Below are 21495 nucleotides of genomic sequence, written 5' to 3' on the forward strand. Positions count from 1 at the left end.
GCCTTTGACACCGTGAACCATCAAATCCTCCTCTCCTCACTCTCTGACCTTGGCATCTCAGGTTCCGTCCTGTTGTGGTTCAAGTCCTACCTCACAGGCAGATCTTTCAGAGTGTCATGGCGAGGGGAGGTATCATGGTCACATGGCCTATCAACAGGGGTCCCTCAGGGGTCGGTGCTTGGCCCCTTACTCTTCTCTCTGTACACCACTTCACTTGGTGCAGTGATTCGCTCCCATGGCTTCTCCTACCACTGTTATGCCGATGACACTCAGCTCTTCCTCTCTTTTCCACCTGACGACACCACAGTCTCAGCTCGAATATCAGCATGTCTGGCTGATATCTCCACCTGGATGAAGGAACGCCACCTTCAGCTAAATCTGTCTAAGACTGAACTCATGGTCTTTCCAGCTTGTCCATCTGTCCAGCCTCAGATCAGTGTCCAACTTCACTCCAGCCTACTTGTGCCCACAAACTCAGCCAGAAACCTGGGTGCCATGATGGATGACCAGCTGACCTTTAAGGTTCACGTGGCCTCAGTTTCTCGGTCTTGTCGTTATGCCCTCTACAACATCAGGAAGATCAGACCCTTCCTGACCCAACAGGCCACACAACTTCTGGTTCAGGCTCTCGTGGTGTCACGCATTGACTACTGCAACTCTCTTCTGGCGGGTCTCCCTGCATGTACAGTCAAACCTCTACAAAGGATCCAGAATGCAGCAGGTCTGGTCTTCAACCAGCCCAAAAGAGCTCATGTCACTCCTCTGTTCATCTCCCTTCATTGGCTTCCAGTTGCAGCCAGGATCAAATTCAGATCTCTCCTCCTGGCTTACAAAACGCTTACAAGAACGGCTCCGGCCTACCTGGATTCCCTGATCCAGGTCTACTCTCCTTCACGCCCTCTTCGCTCTGCATGTGAGAGACGTCTGGTGCTTCCAGCCCAGCACAGCTCTAAATCTCTTGCCAGACTCTTCTCCTCTGTTGTTCCCAAATGGTGGAACGAACTACCTAACTCGGTGCGTTCCGCCGAGTCTCTTTCTACTTTCAAGAGACAATTGAAGACTCAATTGTTCAGAGAACACCTAGGGTCTTAATCCGACCCCATGTTCGGGGAAGAATAGATCAGGTGTTCTAAAACCCAGCACTTATGTACCACTGACTAAGTTGACACACAAAAAAACAAAAAAAAAAAAAAAAAAAAAAAAAAAAAAGGGGGGGTAGTGGCTCCTCTTCTGCAACTTGATGGCAACTCCCTTGACCAATCGCACTTGAAGCAATTGAAGCATTTACTAATGGTTTCTTTCTTTCTTATGTCTATATTCTTGCTTGTGTTGTACGTCGCTTTGGACAAAAGCGTCTGCTAAATGAAATTGCAGAATTGTAGAATTGTTCAATAACTTTGCCCTCTGTACGATGTACGATCAATAATCCCAAAAAAGGCCAAATATACGATAATTTGACCATTCCGTGAAAGTGTGGTTGTAATTGGTTGTAATCAGCCTGTCGCAGCTGTCTGTCGGATTTTTTTGTGAACCCTGAAGGCATCTCTTTCCACGTGACAAGTTTCAAGCCAATCGTGCTTTTCTAAATGTGAGCTGGCCTCAGAACAACAGTAATGATTGGCTGAATAGTCCGCTGCGCCCCATGAGTGAGGAAAGGACAAAAAAAGAAGAAGAAACTGAGCCGGTCCGGACGGCTGAAAAGCGCAGCTTCTGTGTCTCTGCAGCAGTCTCCATGGCTCAAACAAGTTTGTTTATGAACATCTAACGATGTTTCTATGTGTTTGCATGTGATAGCCTCCTGTACGCCCAGCTGCTTGTTCTATTTTTTTTTTTCTACACCAAAATTACTAGATCCTCAACAGAGTGATTTGATCCCAGGCAGTGCTTTGTACAGTTTGAAAACTGAATAAAGGGACATTATGTGAAAATCAGCTTATTTTGCTTGCCAAAAACAGATTTGTGCCCCTGGTATTGTATATAGAGGGATATTTTGCCCCAAAATTATTTAATATAACACAGCAGAGTCAGATTACAACATTTGAACACAACCAATACTTTATACCACTTGAAAAATGAGTAAAGACATTACAATGTCAAAATCAGCTTATTTTGCTTGACAAAAACTGATTCCACCTACTGGAAATCACTTTCTGGCAAAAATCAAGTTTTGGCACGACACAGGCACTTTTAAGTTTGTATAAGTGCAGTTTTTGTTTATTTTATGTTTTCATTGTGAGACAGAGACAATGTTGTTTCACTGAAAATAAAAATTCAGTACGTGAATCAAGATTTTTATTTCCTTGTCAGTTATCATGAACACTATTTACCTTTTAAACCTGGTGCTGTCTATTTCCTGACATTAGGCGGCCTCCAGGCCTCATGGTTTGGCTCATTAGTTCCCACCCGTCATTGTTTATGGCGGACACATTCGCCTGACGCCACTGTGGAGCTGCTGATGAATCCATTCAGATGTTCTTTGATCCATTCCTTATTGGCGCAAAGCCGTGAGTGCCTGTTAGACGCTTTTCAACACTAGAGTGACTATAGCGCATCAGTAGACTTTTTTAGTTTGATTATGACGAGTGTACGATAATTTTCCTCAAAATACGATAATTTTATGTCTCTGGTACGATAATCCTACATTTCCCACCTGGCAACACTGATGGACAGTGACATTGATGAGAGCGTGGTCTGTGTAACAGATTACATAAACTTCTGCACGGATGTGGTAGTGCCCCTGACAACTGTGCGCTGCTTCCCAAACAACAAGCCGTGGATCAAAAGTGACACAAAACATCTGCTGAACTGCAAGAAGGAGGCTTTTAAGTCTGGTGATCGACAGAGAATGAGGACTGCTCAACATGACCTGAGGAGGGCCATGAGACGGGCCAGGAGGGGGGACAAAGCAGGACTGGAGAGGAAGCTGCAGGATCAGAGCTCCAAGAAGTCTGGAAGGGCATGAGAACCATTACTGGTTTCAAGGAGAAGGGATGTGTAGCTCCTGGTGATGTGGACATGGCGGATGAGTTTAACCGTTTTTACAACTGGTTTGACTCTGTACAAACACACACACACACACTAATGGATGTCCACCCAGCGGCTGCTCCACCTCTGCTGCTGTGACCTGCTCCTCCTCACCACCCAGCGGCTGCTCCACCTCTGCTGCTGTGACCTGCTCCTCCTCACCACCCAGCGGCTGCTCCACCTCTGCTGCTGTGACCTGCTCCTCCTCACCACCCAGCGGCTGCTCCACCTCTGCTGACTCCGGCCTTCACTGTGGAGGAGGTGCGTGTGGAGCTGAGGAGGCTCCATGGACGGAAAGCTGCAGGGCCTGATGGGATATCACCACGGCTGCTGAAGGAGTGTGCGTCAGAGCTGGCTGTGCCTCTCCAAACCATCTTCGATCGGAGTCTTCAGACTGGACGTGTCCCTGCGCTGTGGAAGACTTCATGCCTTGTCCCAGTGCCCAGGGGGGCCAGGCCTGCAGGGATGAAGGACTACAGACCAGTGGCCCTAACATCCGTGGTAATGAAGACTTTTGAGAGGCTGCTGCTCCGGCTGCTCAAACCTCAAGTGGAGGGGGGGCTGGACCCCCTTCAGTCCGCCTATCAGGACGGCATGGGAGTGGACGATGCGGTCTTGTTTATGGTCCATCAGGCGCTCTCCTTTCTGGAGGGAGCTGGAGGCTGTGAGGTTGATGTTTTTCGACTTTACAAGCGCCTTCGATACCATCCAGCCTCAGCTACTGAAGGGGAAGCTTGAGAGGATGGGAGTGGATCCTCTCTTTGTTCGCTGGATCCACAACTACCTGACTCTGAGGTCACAATACGTCCGGCTCGGGGGGGGGGGGGGGGGGGGGGGGGTGTATCTGGGACCCTGATGAGCAACACTGGTGCACCGCAGGGGACTGTACTATCTCCCTTTCTCTTCACACTGTACACTGCTGACTTTGCTCACAGATCTGCTGCGTGTTGAGTGCTGAAGTATTCAGATTACACTGCAATTGTGGCATGTGTGAAGGGTAGGGATGAAAACGAGTCCAGGGAGCTCATCGCGGGATTCACCACCTGGAGCAGGGACAATCGTCTTATTCTGAACTCCTCGAAGACGAAGGAGTTGATCATTGACTTGACTTTGGCAGGAAGCCCTCTCATCAACCAGTCATCATCAACGGAGAGAGTATTGAGGTTGTTCACACCTACAAATACTTGGGTGTGCACCTTGACCACAGACTGGACTGGTCGGAGCAGCTCGGGCCCTGGATAAGAAAGGACAGAGCAGGCTGTTTCTCCTGAGGAGACTTAAATCCTTTGACGTGTGACATGCTGTACATTTTCTACCAGTCTGTTGTTGCAAGTGCTGTTTTCTTTGGGTTGTCTGTTGGGGCGGCAGTATGACAAAAAGAGACGGCAATCGGCTGGACAGACTGATCAGGAAGTGTGCATCTGTGATGGGGAGGAAGGTGGACTCTGTTGGAGCAGTGTTGGAGAGGAGGATGGGGTTCTAATGCAGGGTATCTTGAGGAACCCCAAACATCCACTGCAGGACACAGTCACAGCTCAGAAGAGTGACCGGCGTAACAGGCTGCTGTCACTGCGCTGCAGAACTGAGGCTTCAAGAGGTCGTTCATCCCCTCAGCAGTCAGGCTGTTTAACAGATGTGCCTGAGTGGAACCGAGTACACTACGAGCACTTTATTCTACTGTTGTTATTTATCTATTTGCGTGTGAATGATTTGTGTGTACTGCTGGACACCTGAATTTCTCCCTTGGGAGATTAATAAAGTTTTATCTATCTATCTATCTATCTATCTATCTATCTATCTATTTATCTATCTATCTATCAGTCTGGAAAACCACAAGCCTGACACCAGTCAGCTGCTGCTGAGCTCAGTCCACTCTCTCACTGCAGGACCAGAGTCTCAGATCAGCTGCTGACAAACATTTCTCCTTCTACAACAGGAACAGACAGTCCACTGACCTCAGAGTCTGCAGACCACAGAGTGGACTCTGCAGAAAACCACACAGCTGAGAAACTCCTGAATCCAGATCAGGGTTCACACTCAGGTCCAGATGTCTCAGGTGTTTCTGGAGGGAGGGGTTGGACTTCAGAGCTGAGGCCACAGAAGAACAGCTGATCTCTGACAAACTGCAGCCCCTCAACCTGAATAAAGAGAGAAAGAAGTGACATTAGGACAGAGCACACACACACACACACACACACACACACACACACACACACACACACACACACACACACACACATGCGCGCATACTTACACACACACACACACACACACACACACACACACACACACACACACACACACACACACACACACACACAAACACCATTTTCTTTCATTGTAAATGCTTGAACCTGTTGTTCCAGTGTGAATGTTTAGCTGCAGCCTCTTCTCTCCAGAACTCAAATCCTTCAACATTTCTTTGTGAATCTTTTCTAACTCTGGTTGTAAATGTGAGTTGAAATGAGGAGTTAATCCTCTTTAGATGAGACTGATCAGACTGATCCTTGGTGTCCATTTCTTCTTCTTCAGAAGGCTGGAGCTCCCAGGAAGTGAAAGAAGAACTGGGCTTCTTCTCCTCCCTGATTTGACCTTTGATCTTTTTGGAGAGCTGAACTGATGTGAAGACCAAACAGAAGCAGAGCCCAGTGGAGGACATGTCAACAGCCAAGCTGACTGGACAGAAATCCAACAAGCTGCTGAGAGTCTGGAGCTCCAGCTGGGAGATCAGTGACAGCTGGATAAGATAAGATAAGATAAGATAAGATAAGATAAGATAAGATAAGATAAGATAAGATAAGACTTTATTGATCTCACGATCAGGAAATTTCACTGTTACAGCAGCCAAAGAAGAAGTACCACAGTAGCAAATAAATATAAATAAATAGATAGAAAAAAAGAACACAAAGTGAAAAAAAGTTTGCAGGCAAGCATTTCACATATTTTGCAGGCAACACCGTGCACATCCTTAGCACCACAAACAGGAGGATGGGGCATGTGCCACTGCCCATATATAGGTGGTTGAGTATGCAGACCGGAGGAGGCAAAAGCACATCAAAAACACCACACAGAGGAATTTATACAGCGGCATTGAAGAGTCTGACAGACGCTGGAATAAACGACCTGCGAAAACGCTCCTTCTTACACCTAGGGTGCACTAGTCTGTTGCTGAAGGAGCTTTTTAACGAGTTCACAGTTTGGTGCAGAGGGTGGGAGGAGTTTTCCAAGAGGGACAGTAGTTTGGCCAGAGCCCTCCTCTCTCCCACTACCTCCATGGAGTCCAGGGGGCAGCCACAGACTGAGCTGGATCTTTTAATCAGTCTGTTGAGTCTTTTCTTGTCTCACTCAGTGCAACCCCCCCCCCAGCACACCACCGCATAGAAGACCACCGACGACACCACGGTGTCATAGACGGTCCTCAGCAATGGTCTGCTCACAGCAAAAGATGCGAGCCTCCTCAGCAGGTTCAGACGACTCTGACCCTTCTGATACAGAGAGTCAGTGTTATCTGACCAGTCCAGCTTGTTGTTCAGGTGAACACCCAGGTACTTGTAAGTCCTCACTCTATCCATGTCGAGTCCCTGGATGCTCACTGGTGGAGTGTTTGATGGTGTCCTGTGGAAATCGATCATGATCTCCTTTGTCTTCGTGACATTCATCTGGAGGTGGTTCTGCTCACACCAGAAGACAAAGTCCGTGATGACCTTCCTGGACTCGCAGTCGTTCCCCTCTGACACCATCCTATGATGGCAGAGTCATCAGAGAACTTCTGGAGAGGACAGGTGTCTGTGGAGTAGCGGAAGTCTGATGTATAGAGGCTGAAGAGGAAAGGTGAGAGTACTGTACCCTGGGGGGCTCCCGTGCTGCAGACCACCACCTCAGACACACAGTCCTGTAGCCTCACATACTGGGGTCTGTCTGTGAGGTGGTCCATGGTCCATGCAGCCAGCTGGTCACTAAGCCCCGCCCTCTCCATCTTCACCCTCAGCAGTGATGGTTGTATTGTGTTGAAGGCACTGGAAAAGTCAAAGAACATGATCCTGACGGTGTTCCCAGCATCCTCCAGGTGAGACAAGGATCTCTGCAGCAGGTAGAGGACGGCATCATCCGTCCCAATCCCAGGCTGGTACGCAAACTGCAGAGGATCCATGTATGGGCTCGCCAGGGGGCGTAGATGGTTCAGGACCAGTCTCTCCAGAGCCTTCATCAGGTGAGAGGTCAAGGCCACGGGTCTAAAGTGGTTGGGCTCCTTGGGGCGCGAAGTCTTTGGGACTGGGACCACACAAGACGTCTTCAACATGGCAGGAACCCTTTCCAGTCTCAGGCTGAGGATGAAGATGTAGCAGACCACCTGACAGAGCTGGTCTGCACAGTCCCTGAGGAGTCTGAGCTGATGCCATCAGGACCCGTGGCTTTCCTGGCTCTGGTCTTCCTGAGCTGCGTTCTCACCTGATCCACTGTAGGTGTGAAGAGGAGAGGAGAAGGTGGAGGGAGGGAGGAGAGCCCCGGGGATGGTGGAGATGAAGGAGGTGAGGGGGAGTGGGTGATCAGGCAGGAGGAGCTGGAGGTCAGCTGGACAGGGCTCAGGCTAGAGGGGGATGTGGTGAGACCATTGTCAAACCTGCTGAAAAACAGGTTTAACTGGTCGGCCCCATCTCTGTACCCAGGTTCAGGTTCCCTCTTTCTGGCCTTGTCCTGCCCTGATATGGTCTGGAGTCCCTTCTAGACTTCTCTTATGTTGTTGTTCTGCAGCTGATCCTCCATCTTCCTCCTGTAGGTGGTCTTACAGTCTCTGATCTTTCAATTAAGGTCCCTCTGTAACCTCCTCAGGTCTTCTCTGTCACCGGACTTGAAGACCCTCCTTTTCTCCAGCAGCAACGCTCTCAACTCAGCAGTCACCCATGGCTTGTTGTTTGAGAAACACCGTACCCTTCTAGTAGGCACGATGGCTTCTACACAAAAGTGTATATATCCAGTGACGCAGTCTGTTAAACTGTCGATGTCCTGTCCATGTGGCCCACAGAGCACCTCCCAGTCTGTGGCGTCAAAACAGTCCTGGAGTGCCACACTGGCCTCCTCAGACCACTGCCTCACACACCTCTTGGTTGGGGGTGTTTCTTCACCAGAGGTGTGTAAGCAGAGAGCAGATGGACCAGGTTGTGGTCTGATCGACCAAGCGGGGGGAGGGGGGAGCAACTGTAGGCCTCTGCTGTATTTGCATAGAGCAGGTCCAGAGTTTTGTTGATCCTGGTGGGACAGTCCATGAACTGATGGAAAGTGGGGAGGGTGGCAGACAGGGAAGCATGGTTAAAATCCCCAGTGATGAGGAAGAAGGCTTGGGGGTGTGCAGTCTGTAACTGTGAAACCACACTGTGGAGGAGCTCGCAGGCTGAGTCGGCATTGGCCGAGGGGGAGATATACACCGTGACTGCAATCACATGTGAAAACTCCCTCGGCAGGTGGTAAGGCCAGATACTAACAGCTAGCAGCTCAATGTCTGGTACACTGTTGCTCCTTGACATAGATGTTCTCAGGATTATACCACTTGTTGTTCACAAACATTGCAACTCCCCCACTGATGTGGAATAATGCTTTGTTTTCAAAGTTCTCAGGAACACAGTGTGAAGGACGATCTGTTTTGTCTGAAGTCACTCGGAAACAGCGTCTGCTAATCTCGTGAGATCTCGCTGTATGACCTGGCATGGCCGGAAGTCCTGCCAGAGTCGGGTTGGATTCTCCCCGGAGCAACAGCCTTGCTCTCAATCAGCTGATATGTGTGTGCTTCCTCTGCAATCCTCAATAAATCCTCCTTGTGCAGCGTCAACACCTTGACTCGTCATTTTTGGATCTGATTCACCAAAAATTCCACAACACCCACCTTTCTTCTTGCCACTCTCCCTCATGTCTCTGTCTGCTCTGATCAGATGAAACCCGTCGAGCTGCACCATTGAGTCCGATGTAAATTTGTCTCTGTGAAGTGAAGGAGACTGCACTCTTGGTACTCCCGTTGTAGCCGCGTTAGCGCCGTTAGCTCGTCCATCTTGTTGAGGAGAGACCTCACGTTTCCAGTGATGACAGATTGGAAGGCATGGTTTGTACCGTCGTCTCCTTCCGCAGCGTCTGACCCCGGCTCTGCATCCCCTCCTTCTCCTCCGTAGTTCGGCGGGGATCTCCGGTCGCGCATCAGGATGTAGCCTAGCATGGCTAAGCACTAACAGCTGCTCCCGAGTGTAAACAACAGCTGAGCCATGGCAAAAAGTGTTTGCTGATGCAGTGTTTAAAAGTCCAGAGAACAGTACAAAAAACAGCAGTAGTCTCACCAGCTTAACACCAAAAGATGTACGTGTGCCAGAGCAACGACTGTATAAAAGAAAGCAGTAGATGAAGGCTAAATATGCGAAAAAATTGCTATAAACAAAGAGAAGGGTCCAAGCTGCTGTAACTGGCTGTCGCTCCACAAGCACCATCTTGTGTCCTTGGAAGTGGAGAGATCAGCCTGCTCTGAAAGCTGAAGGTCAACATGGAGCGTGTCAGAGGTTCACAGTCAATGATCCACTGCAGCTCCTTTCTTCTTCCAGAAGCTCTGAAATGTGGAGCTGCACACGGCTCTGCCACCGTCACAGGACTGAAGACCAGAGAAGAAGCTCCGGTCCTCATGGAGATCCTCAGTGTGGATCACTCTCAGACCAGTCTGATGTCTGACCTTTAGTGTCAGCACTACTTTACTGAAACACACTCAAACATGGAGTCTGACCTCAGAGTCTGCAGAACACAGAGTGGACTCTGCAGGAAACCACACAGCTGAGAAACTGCTGAATCCTGAAGAGGGTTCCAGCTCAGGTCCAGATGTTCCAGATGTTTCTGGAGGGAGGGGTTGGACTTCAGAGCTGAGGCCACAGAAGAACAGCTGATCTCTGACAAACTGCAGTCCCTCAACCTGAATAAAGAGAGAAAGAAGTGAGATTAGAGGGCAGAGTCTGATGCTGAAGAAGGTTCAGACTGGAAGAGTTTAGAAATGTAAAGTCCAGTTGAGCCGGTATGACGTGGGCGGAGTAGACGCGCGTCTGGCTCGCTCCCACAACCACTCTTTCATCTCCATTTAAAACCTCGTTACTTTAACGGATAAGTGCTGGCATTAGTAAATCGTTAGTGCTTACTGCAGATCCATTGAAAATGCCTAAGGGAAAACCGTCGGAAAAAAACTTGGATTCCGTGTCTTCACCTCCCGCTAACATAACCATGGCGGACATTAGCTCACTGCTAAACGAACACAGAGAGGCGTTGTCGGCGGAGTTCAAGTTATCGTTTGAATCCCTGGCAGCATCGCTGGACAGCATTCACAGCATGGTTAAGGATCACGGGCAACGCATCACCACCCTGGAAACCAGTGCTGCTGAGACCGATGCACGTATCAGAGAACTCGAGGACGCTTGTGCAGCCTTGAAAAAAGACAACGAAACATCCAAAGCTAAATTAGCGGACTTGGAGGGACGCAGCAGACGTCTGAACCTCCGGATTATTGGTCTACCTGAATCAATTGAGGGCCCGCGTCCATCCGAGTTCTTCTCTCAGCTTCTCGTCGATGTCCTTGGCAAGGACATACTTCCCTCTCCTCCTGAACTGGATTGAGCGCATCGGTCCCTCGCACCAAAACCCGCAGCAGGGGAGAGACCACGACCTGTCATCCTGCGTTTCCACCGCTTCAAAGTGAAAGACCTGGTGATACGCGAGGCCCGCAAGCGGGGCGACCTGGTGTACAAAGACCACAAGATCCGCTTCTATGAGGATTATTGCCCCGACGTGTTAAAACAGAGGTCAGAATATAAGAGCTGCATGTCTGAGCTGTACAAGCGCGGATACAAGCCTTCTCTCCTGTATCAAACTTCAAACTTTATTTATTTGTATAGCACTTTTCATGATAATAAAAGCAACGCAAAGTGCTTAACAGTAAAAAAAAAAAAAAAAAAAAAAAAAAAAAAAAAAAATCAATAAGTGTACACCACACGCACACGCACACACACACAAACACATGCACACACCCAATTTATGCCTATAGCAAGGCAGAGGAGACATGGCATGGCACTAAGCATCATGGGAAAACACTACCAGTGGGGCCGTTCATACCAGGAGAAGGCGAAGGTCATTAGTACTGGGGCACCAGCGCTCAACCCCCGACCCCGTCAGACCAACGGGATCCCGCACACCAAGGTGTGGAGACCCCAGGCCAGCCAGGACCAGAGGACCAGAGCGCAGCGACCCCAGCAGAGGACCGGGACCAACTCCCGGTGTGAAGGACCCCCCTGAGGAAACACTGGAGTTAAACAGATGATAAAAAGACATGATACAAAGCTAATAAAAAAAAAAAAAAAAAAAAAAAAAAGTAAGATAAGATATAAAATCCTGCCAAACTTCACATCAAGCTGCCCAGCGGGGACATCAAGTGGCTCCGGTCGGCTACAGAAGCTGACAAGTTTGTGCAGGACTTGATCAAGAACTCGTAAGTACTCGTCTATGTTCTTTACTGTCTTTGCAGCATTTATATCTCTGTTTTATCTCTCCCTGTTTGCTGTGCTAAAACGTCCAAACCTGTTTATCTTTTACTTCAATAATGCGTCATTCGATTCTCTATCTTTCTCCACTTCAGTGCTTTTTGAAGCCTAAAATTAATTTTAATTCATTTAGTCTGAATGACTGTTGGCAAGTTGGAGATCATAAGAATTTTTTTTCTTTTCTTCTTAAGTATGTACATCTATTAATAGATAAGGTACTTTATTGGTCATTATACAGTGAATGTACAACGAAATTTGTTTCTCTGCATTTAACCCATCCATCGATGCCACTGAGGCATTCCGTATGGAGCAGTGGGCAGCTGCGGGGAGCGCCCGGGGACCCATCTCCAGATGTGGAGTCAGGTTAATGGTCAGAATCACCTGACTGGAGGATTGTGCATGTGCATGTTGTGGATGTTATCGGTTGACGGGGGAAACCGGAGATCCCGGAGGAAACCCATCCAGACACGGGGGAGGAACATGCAAACTCCACACAGAAAGGCCCGCACGGTCCGGGGATTGAACCCGGGACCTTCTTGCTGTGAGGCAAGAGCGCTAACCACTCAGCCTTTTTTTTTTTTCTTTTTAGTCTGTTTGATGTTTTTGTTTTTGTTTTGTTTTTCTCTTTTCTTCTTCCTACCAGGTTTTATCTCTCTCCACTTTTTTTTTCTTTCTCTTTTTATGTTTGGTAGGTAACTGCAAAGGTTTGACGTCTCGAGATTAGTTTATTAACCTGAGTGATTCCGTTAATGCCAGATACTTAATTCTTCATAACTCATCTTAGTTAGTTTAAGAGGTTGATTTATGGCTCCTAATGGGTTTTTTTTTTTTTTCCTTTTTTTTTCATGGTAGTGGTGAAGGAGCAATAGGAGTAAGGAAGCAATAAGAGATGCTGATCAGTGTATCAGAGTGTCTTCTACTGGGGTTCTTAGTAGTAGCTAAGGGGTTGATTTGGGGTGTATTGTTATTTTTGTGTTTTTTTTGTGTTTTTTTTTTCTCTCGTTAAGTGCACTGTTTTGTTTTTTGTTTGGTTTTTTTTGTTTTTTTTGTCTTTTTTTCTATTCAGGTCATCTACTTTGTTACCCATGTGCTTTTTCATTTCCATTTTTACCATTTTGAACTCGGCAATGTGCGTTCTGTGTTGCTCTTATACTATTAGTCACTATATAAGGGTTGCCAGCCGCTGGGGCAGGCACAGATTGGAGTACTCACTCAGTTCTCAAAGTATCTCTTCATGTTAAGCTCTAACCTTGATCTCATAGTATTTCTTCATGTTAAGCTCTAACCTTACTACTGCACCTAGTGGTGCATTAAGATTCATTAGTTGGAATGTGAAAGGTTTAAATTCAACTGCTAAATGTTGTAACGTTATCAACCATCTAAAACATTTAAACACTAGAATCGCTTTCCTGCAGGAGACACATCTTAAACCCTCTGATCACTCAAAACTTCGTAGAGGGTGGGTGGGCCAGCTCTTCCACTCGTCATTTTCAAGTAAAGCTAGAGGGGCTGCAATTCTTATTCATAAGTCAGTACCCTTCTCTGTATCCCAAATTATTTCAGATCCCAATGGGCGCTTTATTATCGTAACTGGTAAAATTTGTGGCAATAACTTGACATTGGCAAATGTATATGGTCCAAACTGGGACAATGAAGATTTTTTTCAAGAAGTTATTTATCTCTCTCCCTGATTTGAATTCTAGTCGGCTCATTTTGGGCGGGGACTTCAACTGCTGTTTAGATCCATCAATTGACCGATCATCTAATAGGCCCGCTACTCTGTCTAAATCTTCTAAAACTATCCAGCTGTTTATGGATCAATATGCAGTTTCTGATGTCTGGCGCTTTTTTAATCCTACTTCCAGACAGTTCTCTTTTTTTTCTCCTGTACACAGATCTTTCTCCCGTATAGATTTTTTCCTTATAGATAACACATTATTATCCTCTGTTAGATCATGCACCTATACTCCTATTGTAATTTCAGACCATGCAGCCGTAATCTTAGATATTTCTTTACCTGGCCGATCCTTATCTCGCTTACCTTGGCGTCTTAATCCACTCTTACTTAATGATCCGGATTTCATTAAAACAATTAACAGTCGTATTGATCTTTTTACCACTACTAATCTTAATTCAGCTATCTCGGCATCAATAATTTGGGAAACATGCAAAGCCTTCCTACGTGGAGAAATAATTTCGTACTCCGCCTACCAGAGGAGGATTATCATTGAAAAAAGAGCTAGTCTCCTCAATGAACTGTCAGAATTGCAGATTAAATGTACAGAGTCGCGTGATGCAAATCTCATCAACGAATTGCTTATAAAAAGGTCTGAGTTTGATGTTTTGGCATCATGTGAAACATCAAAGCTACTGTTAAAATCCCGCTATCAATTTTATGAGTCTGGCGATAAGCCTAGTAAAGTACTTGCCCACCAAATCCGTCAATCTGCTTCATCATCATACATCAGTCAAATAGATTCTACAGTGGGTACAACCTTAAATCCACAATGCATCAATGATGAGTTCAAAAACTTTTATGCTTCATTATATACATCTGAGAGTTCATCGGAGAAAATAGATTACATAAACTTTTTCACAGAACTGAATATTCCTACCATCGACTCTGTCACTTCTGCCCAATTAGATGAACCATTGACAGTCGAAGAAATCAAAAATGCCTTAAAAACAATGCAGAATGGTAAAAGTCCGGGTCCGGACGGTTTCCCTGTTGAATTTTTTAAGACATTCGCTGATAAACTGTCTCCATTTTTATTAGATATGTTTAATGAGTCACTACTTGCTGGTACACTCCCCCCAACAGTACGACAGGCCATTATTACTTTAATTTTAAAAAAGGACAAAGATCCTCTCCAATGCAGCAACTATCGCCCCATTTCTCTGCTCGGTGCAGATATAAAGTTATTAGCTAAGGTACTAGCAAAGCGCTAAGAGAAGGTCCTAACCAAAATAATTTCCACAGATCAAACAGGGTTTATTAAGGATAGACACTCTTTCAACAATATCAGAAGGCTTTTTGACATATTATATTCATCCTCATCTTCTAACATGCCTGAGATGGTTATCTCAATGGATGCCGAAAAGGCCTTTGACCGAGTTGAGTGGTCCTATTTATTCTATACATTGAAGAAGTTTGGGTTTGGTAACCACTTTATATCATGGATTAAGCTGTTATATTCATCTCCTCTTGCTTGTGTACGTACAAACAATGATTTTTCTAGCTACTTCCCCCTTAATCGTGGCACCCGGCAGGGTTGTCCTCTTTCTCCGCTTCTATTTGCAATTGCAATTGAACCTCTGGCGATAGCACTTAGAACCAGTCAAATATATGGGATTTCAAGAGGGGGTATTGAACATAGGCTGGCCCTGTATGCTGATGATCTTTTATTATTTATCTCTGACCCTGAGAATTCTATCCCCTTGCTGTTAGTTTTACTGAAGAGATTCGGAAAGATTTCAGGGTATAAATTAAATTTCCATAAAAGCGAACTTTTACCTGTTAATGATTTGGCTTTATCCTATCCCATTTCAAAACTACCATTTAAGGTGTCTCCAGAAAAAATTAAATACCTTGGTATCTGTGTTACAAAGAACTTCTCAGATATGTTTAAATGTAACTTTTCTCCTTTGCTGACTCAAGTCAATCAAGATCTCCAACGTTGGTCTCTTCTTCCTCTCTCTCTTGCTGGCAGGATAAACTGTGTCAAGATGAATGTTCTCCCCAAATTTCTATATCTCTTCCAGTGTATACCAGTTTTCATTCCAAAAACTTTCTTCCAATCACTAGATAGCCTCATTTCTCAGTTTATATGGAATAAACAAACCCCCAGAATTAAAAAGCATATTCTACAACAAAATAAAGATTCTGGAGGTTTAGCCCTGCCAAATTTCTTATTGTATTACTGGGCTACGAACATCCGAACATTATTATTCTGGGCTAATGGAAAGAACCGGCCCCACCGTGGTTTCAGATTGAACGATCTTCGTGTGATTCATCATCCCTGTTGTCACTCTTGTATCTTCCCCTCTCAGCTCAGCCAATAGTCTACACCAACAATATTGTAGTAAAAAACAGTCTCAAGATCTGGATTCAGGCTAGGCGTCACCTTGGACTTCAAGCATTGCCCCTCCTAACCCCCCTACATGCCAACCCCTTGTTTTCTCCTTCCGTTTTGGATCAATCTTTCGCATCCTGGGTGGACCATGGGATCGTCTCTATTAAGCATCTCTACATTAATGGAACCTTTGCCTCATTTGACCAGTTAGCTTGCACATTTAACCTACCAAGAACTGACTTTTTTAAATATCTGCAAGCCCGAAACTTTGTCCGTAGTAATTTTCCTGGTTTTCCTGCCGCCCCTACAAATACTCTGATAGACATTCTTTTTGATATTAATCCTGTTCACAAGGGTACAATTTCCAAGTTGTATAATACTCTCTTTGAATACAAACCTTCAGCTTATGATAAACTACGCTCTCAGTGGTCCGAAGATCTGAGTATAGAAATAAGCATTGAAGTCTGGCAATTAGCGCTGAAACGTGTTCATACTTCCTCTATTTGTGCCCGTCACAGAGTCTTACAATGCAAAGTAGTTCATAGAGCCCACTGGTCTAAAAGTAAACTAGCTCATATATATCCCGGTACTGATCCTAACTGTAATAGATGCCATACAGGACCAGCTAGTCTTGCACATATGTTTTGGACCTGCCCAGTTTTACTCCATTATTGGGAATCTATATTTGCTTCACTCTCTGCCATCACATCTGTTATAATTCTTCCCTCTCCACTGGTTGGCCTGTTTGGGGTCTTACCTTTTGACCTGTTACTGCCCCCTCATTTTGCTGACTTCATAGCTTTTTTAACTTTGATTGCAAGACGTGCAATTTTGATGTGTTGGAAGAGCTCCCACCCGCCCTCCCACACCAAATGGATCAAGGATGTCTTAACCTTTCTGAAACTGGAAAAAATTAGATACTCCTTGCATCGTCCCACTACAAACTTTAATAAAATTTGGCTACCGTTTATAGAGCATGTTAGATCCCTTCAACTGGATACTGACCCCGTAGACTGAGCAACCCTCTATATCTTATTCAGACATAATCACGTATTGACCGAGTTTTACTATTTGTTTTGATAGCACGTGGAACACATGGAATGATAATATCTTTTTTTTTTTTTCTTCTCTGTGTAATTTACTGTATATGTTTTATTTTTTTTGTTTATTTTACTTCTTTTTTTCACCTTTTCTTTTTTTATTATTACTATTTTTGTATTTTTTCTTTTATATATGTATGTATGTGTATATGTGTGTGCATGTGTATTGGCATATGTACATATGTGTGTATGTGTATATATGTATGCGTGTATATGTGTGTATATGTATATATTTGTATTTTTTTTTTCTTCTTCTTCTTTTTCTCTCTTTTTTGGGTTCTTGTATTTTTGTACCTTTCTTGGGACTGATGCATTACAATCTGCTCTCAGATTAGGCGCTGCGTAGTTGAAGCTCGTATCACGATCATGGTGTTTGTTTGTGTTTGTATGTGTTATTACTTGAAAATTTGTAAATAAATCATATATATAAAAAAAAAAAAAAAAAAAAAAAAAAAAAAAAAAGAAATGTAAAGTCCATGGTTTTTGATTCTTATGATCAAGCCAGTGATTTCTTTCCTACCTGACATGTTTCGGCTGCAGCCTTCCTCAGAGGTGTCACGTGATGTTGCTGTGGCGTGTCTGGTCAGCTGATTTAAACAGATTTTGGCACCAGCTTCCTACTGGGTGCAGTAGGATGACAGCGCCATCTGCAGTCCGACTTCTTCAGTACTGTGTCCCAGGTATGAGAAAGTAGATACGCCCCCTCATCACCCCCTCATCCCGGTTCACAGTCTGGGGGGCGCGTTTCCGGAAGCCGGAAGCCATTGAGATCCGGAAACGCGCCCCCCAGACTGTGAACTGGGATGAGGGGGCGTATCTACTTTCTCATACCTGGGACACAATACTGAAGAAGTCGGACTGCAGATGGCGCTGTCATCCTACTGCACCCAGTAGGAAGCTGGTGCCAAAATCTGTTTAAATCAGCTGACCAGACACGCCACAGCAACATCACGTGACACCTCTGAGGAAGGCTGCAGCCGAAACATGTCAGGTAGGAAAGAAATCACTGGCTTGATCATAAGAATCAAAAACCATTAATACAAAAAAAGGCCTAATGAATTTAATCGGACTAATGTAAAGTCCAAACAGCTGAAGCCTGCAGGAGGAGAAGAGCTCTCCTCAACATGCTGCAGAGCTCAGTCCACTCTCTGTCCAGACTACATCTGGAATCCTCCTCCTCTCCTCTCAGTCCTCGAGCTTCAGACAGTGAACTGACCTCAGAGTCTCCAGGTTACAGTTTGGACTCTCCAGTCCAGAACACACAATCTTCACTGAGGAATCGTTCAGCTTGTTCTCGCTCAGGTCCAGATGTTTCAAATGGGAGGGGTCAGAGGTCAGAGCTGAGGAGATCACTTCACAGTGAGCATCAGAGAGTCTGCAGCCAGAAAAACTGTAATGAGACGAGAGAGGACAGGACGCTATGAGAGAGGACACTTTGATGGACTGTTGGACATCAGAGCTTCACTTCTTCACTTTGGCTTCATGTTGACCTGGAGGAGAGAACCTGGAGGAGAGAACCTGGAGGAGAGAACCTGGAGGAGAACCTGGAGGAGAGAACCTGGAGGAGAGAACCTGGAGGAGAGAACCTGGAGGAGAGAACCTGGAGGAGAACCTGGAGGAGAACCTGGAGGAGAGAACCTGGAGGAGAGAACCTGGAGGAGAGAACCTGGAGGAGAACCTGGAGGAGAGAACCTGGAGGAGAACCTGGAGGAGAACCTGGAGGAGAGAACATAGAGGAGAGAACCTGGAGGAGAACCTGGAGGAGAGAACCTGGAGGAGAGAACATAGAGGAGAGAACCTGGAGGAGAACCTGGAGGAGAGAACCTGGAGGAGAGAACCTGGAGGAGAGAACACTGAGTTCTCAGGTGTTCTCTATGTTGCTGTTTTCTGGTCAGGCCTCAGACGTCTCTTATTTTGAAAAGTCATTCTGTTTGAATCAACAGTCTAGATTCTGATCAGTAAAATCAGTCCTGACCTCTGACCTCTCCCGAGGTGGACGACACCAGTGGTGGTGCTTCCCATGATGCTCAGAGCCAAGCCATGTATCCCTTTCGGATGCAACAAAAATGGGAGTGTGTGTGTGTGTGTGTGTGTGTGTGTGTGTGTGTGTGTGTGTGTGTGTGTGTGTGTGTGTGTGTGTGTGTGTGTGTGTGTGTGTGTGTGTGTGTGTTCTTGTCCATACTCAAAACTAAGGACCAGAATTATTGTTTAAGCTCACTATGAAGAACCCCATTAGACCCAGAGTGGACCTGAACCCCATTAGACCCAGAGTGGACCTGAACCCCATTAGACCCAGAGTGGACCTGAACCCCATTAGACCCAGAGTGGAGCTGAACCCCATTAGACCCAGAGTGGACCTGAACCCCATTAGACCCAGAGTGGACCTGAACCCCATTAGACCCAGAGTGGAGCTGAACCCCATTAGACCCAGAGTGGACCTGAACCCCATTAGACCCAGAGTGGACCTGAACCCCATTAGACCCAGAGTGGACCTGAACCCCATTAGACCCAGAGTGGAGCTGAACCCCATTAGACCAGAGTGGACCTGAACCCCATTAGACCCAGAGTGGACCTGAACCCCATTAGACCCAGAGTGGACCTGAACCCCATTAGACCCAGAGTGGACCTGAACCCCATTAGACCCAGAGTGGAGCTGACCTGCTTTAGACCCAGACAGGACGTGGTTATTTTCCATCAAAAAAGTTCATTAAAACTTCAAATACATTTTAAGAATTTCAGACCATAATTGATCTAATAAGAACAGGAAGTCTGCAAAGCCAGGATTCTATAAATATTCTCATTGCCTGAGGATTATTGTTGAAATGTTCTCACAACAAATATATGGAAAATATTTTATGAAAAACTAATCAGCTTAATAATAACCTTTTCATGTTTTCTGGTCTTTAATCTGACTAGACCACTGTCAAAATCATCATTTGATGTGGATCAAGGTTCTTCAGGACAAATCATTGAGGAACGTCTCCACAGAGGAACTACAGGAACTAGGTTCTACAAGCATCACTGAGACATGGATCATGAAGACTTGTGGACTCACTCAGCATTCCTGCAGTTCTTCAGAGGTGGGATCAGTCTCCGTCGTCCCTGCAATGATGTCTCGTACTTCTTCAGGCCGAACTCCTCCGGGACCTGGTCTGACATCTGCAGCATGTAGGCCAGAGCTGAGCAGCAGATCTCAGAGAGTTCCTTCTCTGATCTGTTCTCTGACTTCAGGAACTCTTGGATCTCCTGATGCACTGAGAGGTCCTTCATCTCCATCAGACAGTGGAAGATGTTGATGCTTCTGTCAGGAGATACTTCCTTACTGTTGATCTCCTTCAGGTTCAGAATGACTCTCTGGATGGTTCCTGGATGGATTTCTGTTGGACCCAGCAGAACTTCTAAGAGTATCTGGTTGGAATCCAGAGAGAGGCCATGAAGGAAGCGGACAAACAGGTCCAGGTGGCCATTCCGACTTCTGAGAGATTTCTGCAGGACGACCTTCAGGAAGTGGTCCAGAGATGGGAAAACAGGAGAATATAAAACATATAACCTATGACCCCTTCCAAAGAAGGTCTTCAGCTCGTCTCTCCTCCTGCGGGTGAAACAGTGGAACACGAAGACCGCAGCCAGAAACTCCTGAACACTCAGATGGACGAAGCTGTAGACGGCTTTCTGGAAGATCACAGACTCTCTTCTGAAGATTGGAGTACAGATTCCAGAGTACAGCGAGGCCTCAGTCACATCCAGACCACACTGCTCCAGGTCTTCTTGGTAGAACAGGATGCTTCCTCTGTCCAGATGTTCCAAGGCCATCTTGCCCAGCTTCAGAAGAAGCTCCCTGTCAGCCTCCGTCAGCTCCTGTGGACCCGTCTCAGGTCCTTCATGGTACTTGAGCTTCTTCCTGTGAGTCTGAACCAGCACAAAGTGGGAGTACATGTCGGTCAGGGTCTGGGGCAGCTCTCCTCTCTGCTCGCTGCTCAACATGTGCTCCAGAACTGTAGCAGTGATCCAGCAGAAGACTGGGATTCCACACATGATGTGGAGGCTCCTGGAGGTCTGGATGTGGGAGATGATCCTGCTGCTCAGCTCCTCATCACTCAGCCTCCTCCTGAAGTACTCCTCCTTCTGGGCGTCAGTGAAGCCTCGCACTTCTGTCAGTCTGTCCACACATGCTGGAGGGATCTGATGGACCGCCGCCGGTCGGGAAGTGATCCAGACCCGAGCCGAGGGCAGCAGATCCCCCCGGATGAGGTTAGTGAGCAGCTCGCCCACCGAAGACTGCTGGGAGACGTCCAGCAGCCGCCGGCTGCCGCTGAAGTCCAGAGAAAGTCTGCTTTCATCCAGACCGTCCAAGATAAAGAGCAGCCTGCAGTGGGCCAGCTGCTCTGCCGTCAGCTTCTGGAGCGTGGGATGGAAAACAGCCAGCAGCGAGAGGAGGCTGTACGACCGCTCTCCCAGCAGGTTCAGCTCCCTGAAGGAGAGCACCACCAGCACCCCCACATCCTGGTTCTCCAGGCCCTCGGCCCAGTCCAGACTGAACTTGAGCACCGAGAAGGTTTTTCCACTGCCGGCCACGCCGCTGGTCACAACCACTCGGATGTGTCTGAGCTGCTGGGTCGAGGCTTTGAAGATGTCCTGAACCCTGATGGCAGAGTGATGGAGGCTCTCCTCCCTGATGGTAGAGTGACGGAGGCTCTCCTCCCTGGTGGCAGAGTGACGGAGCCTCTCCTCCCTGGTGGCAGAGTGACG

The 21495-nt window shown here is 46.6% G+C and overlaps 1 pseudogene; it reads right to left on the reverse strand.

Moving 5' to 3' along the window:
• LOC115383909 (NLR family CARD domain-containing protein 3-like) overlaps positions 1 to 21495 on the reverse strand; it is a 39289-nt pseudogene that overhangs the window by 10792 nt on the left and 7002 nt on the right.

The sequence above is a fragment of the Salarias fasciatus genome (genome assembly GCF_902148845.1).
Source record: "Salarias fasciatus chromosome 23 unlocalized genomic scaffold, fSalaFa1.1 super_scaffold_20, whole genome shotgun sequence".
Taxonomy (NCBI): domain Eukaryota; kingdom Metazoa; phylum Chordata; class Actinopteri; order Blenniiformes; family Blenniidae; genus Salarias; species Salarias fasciatus.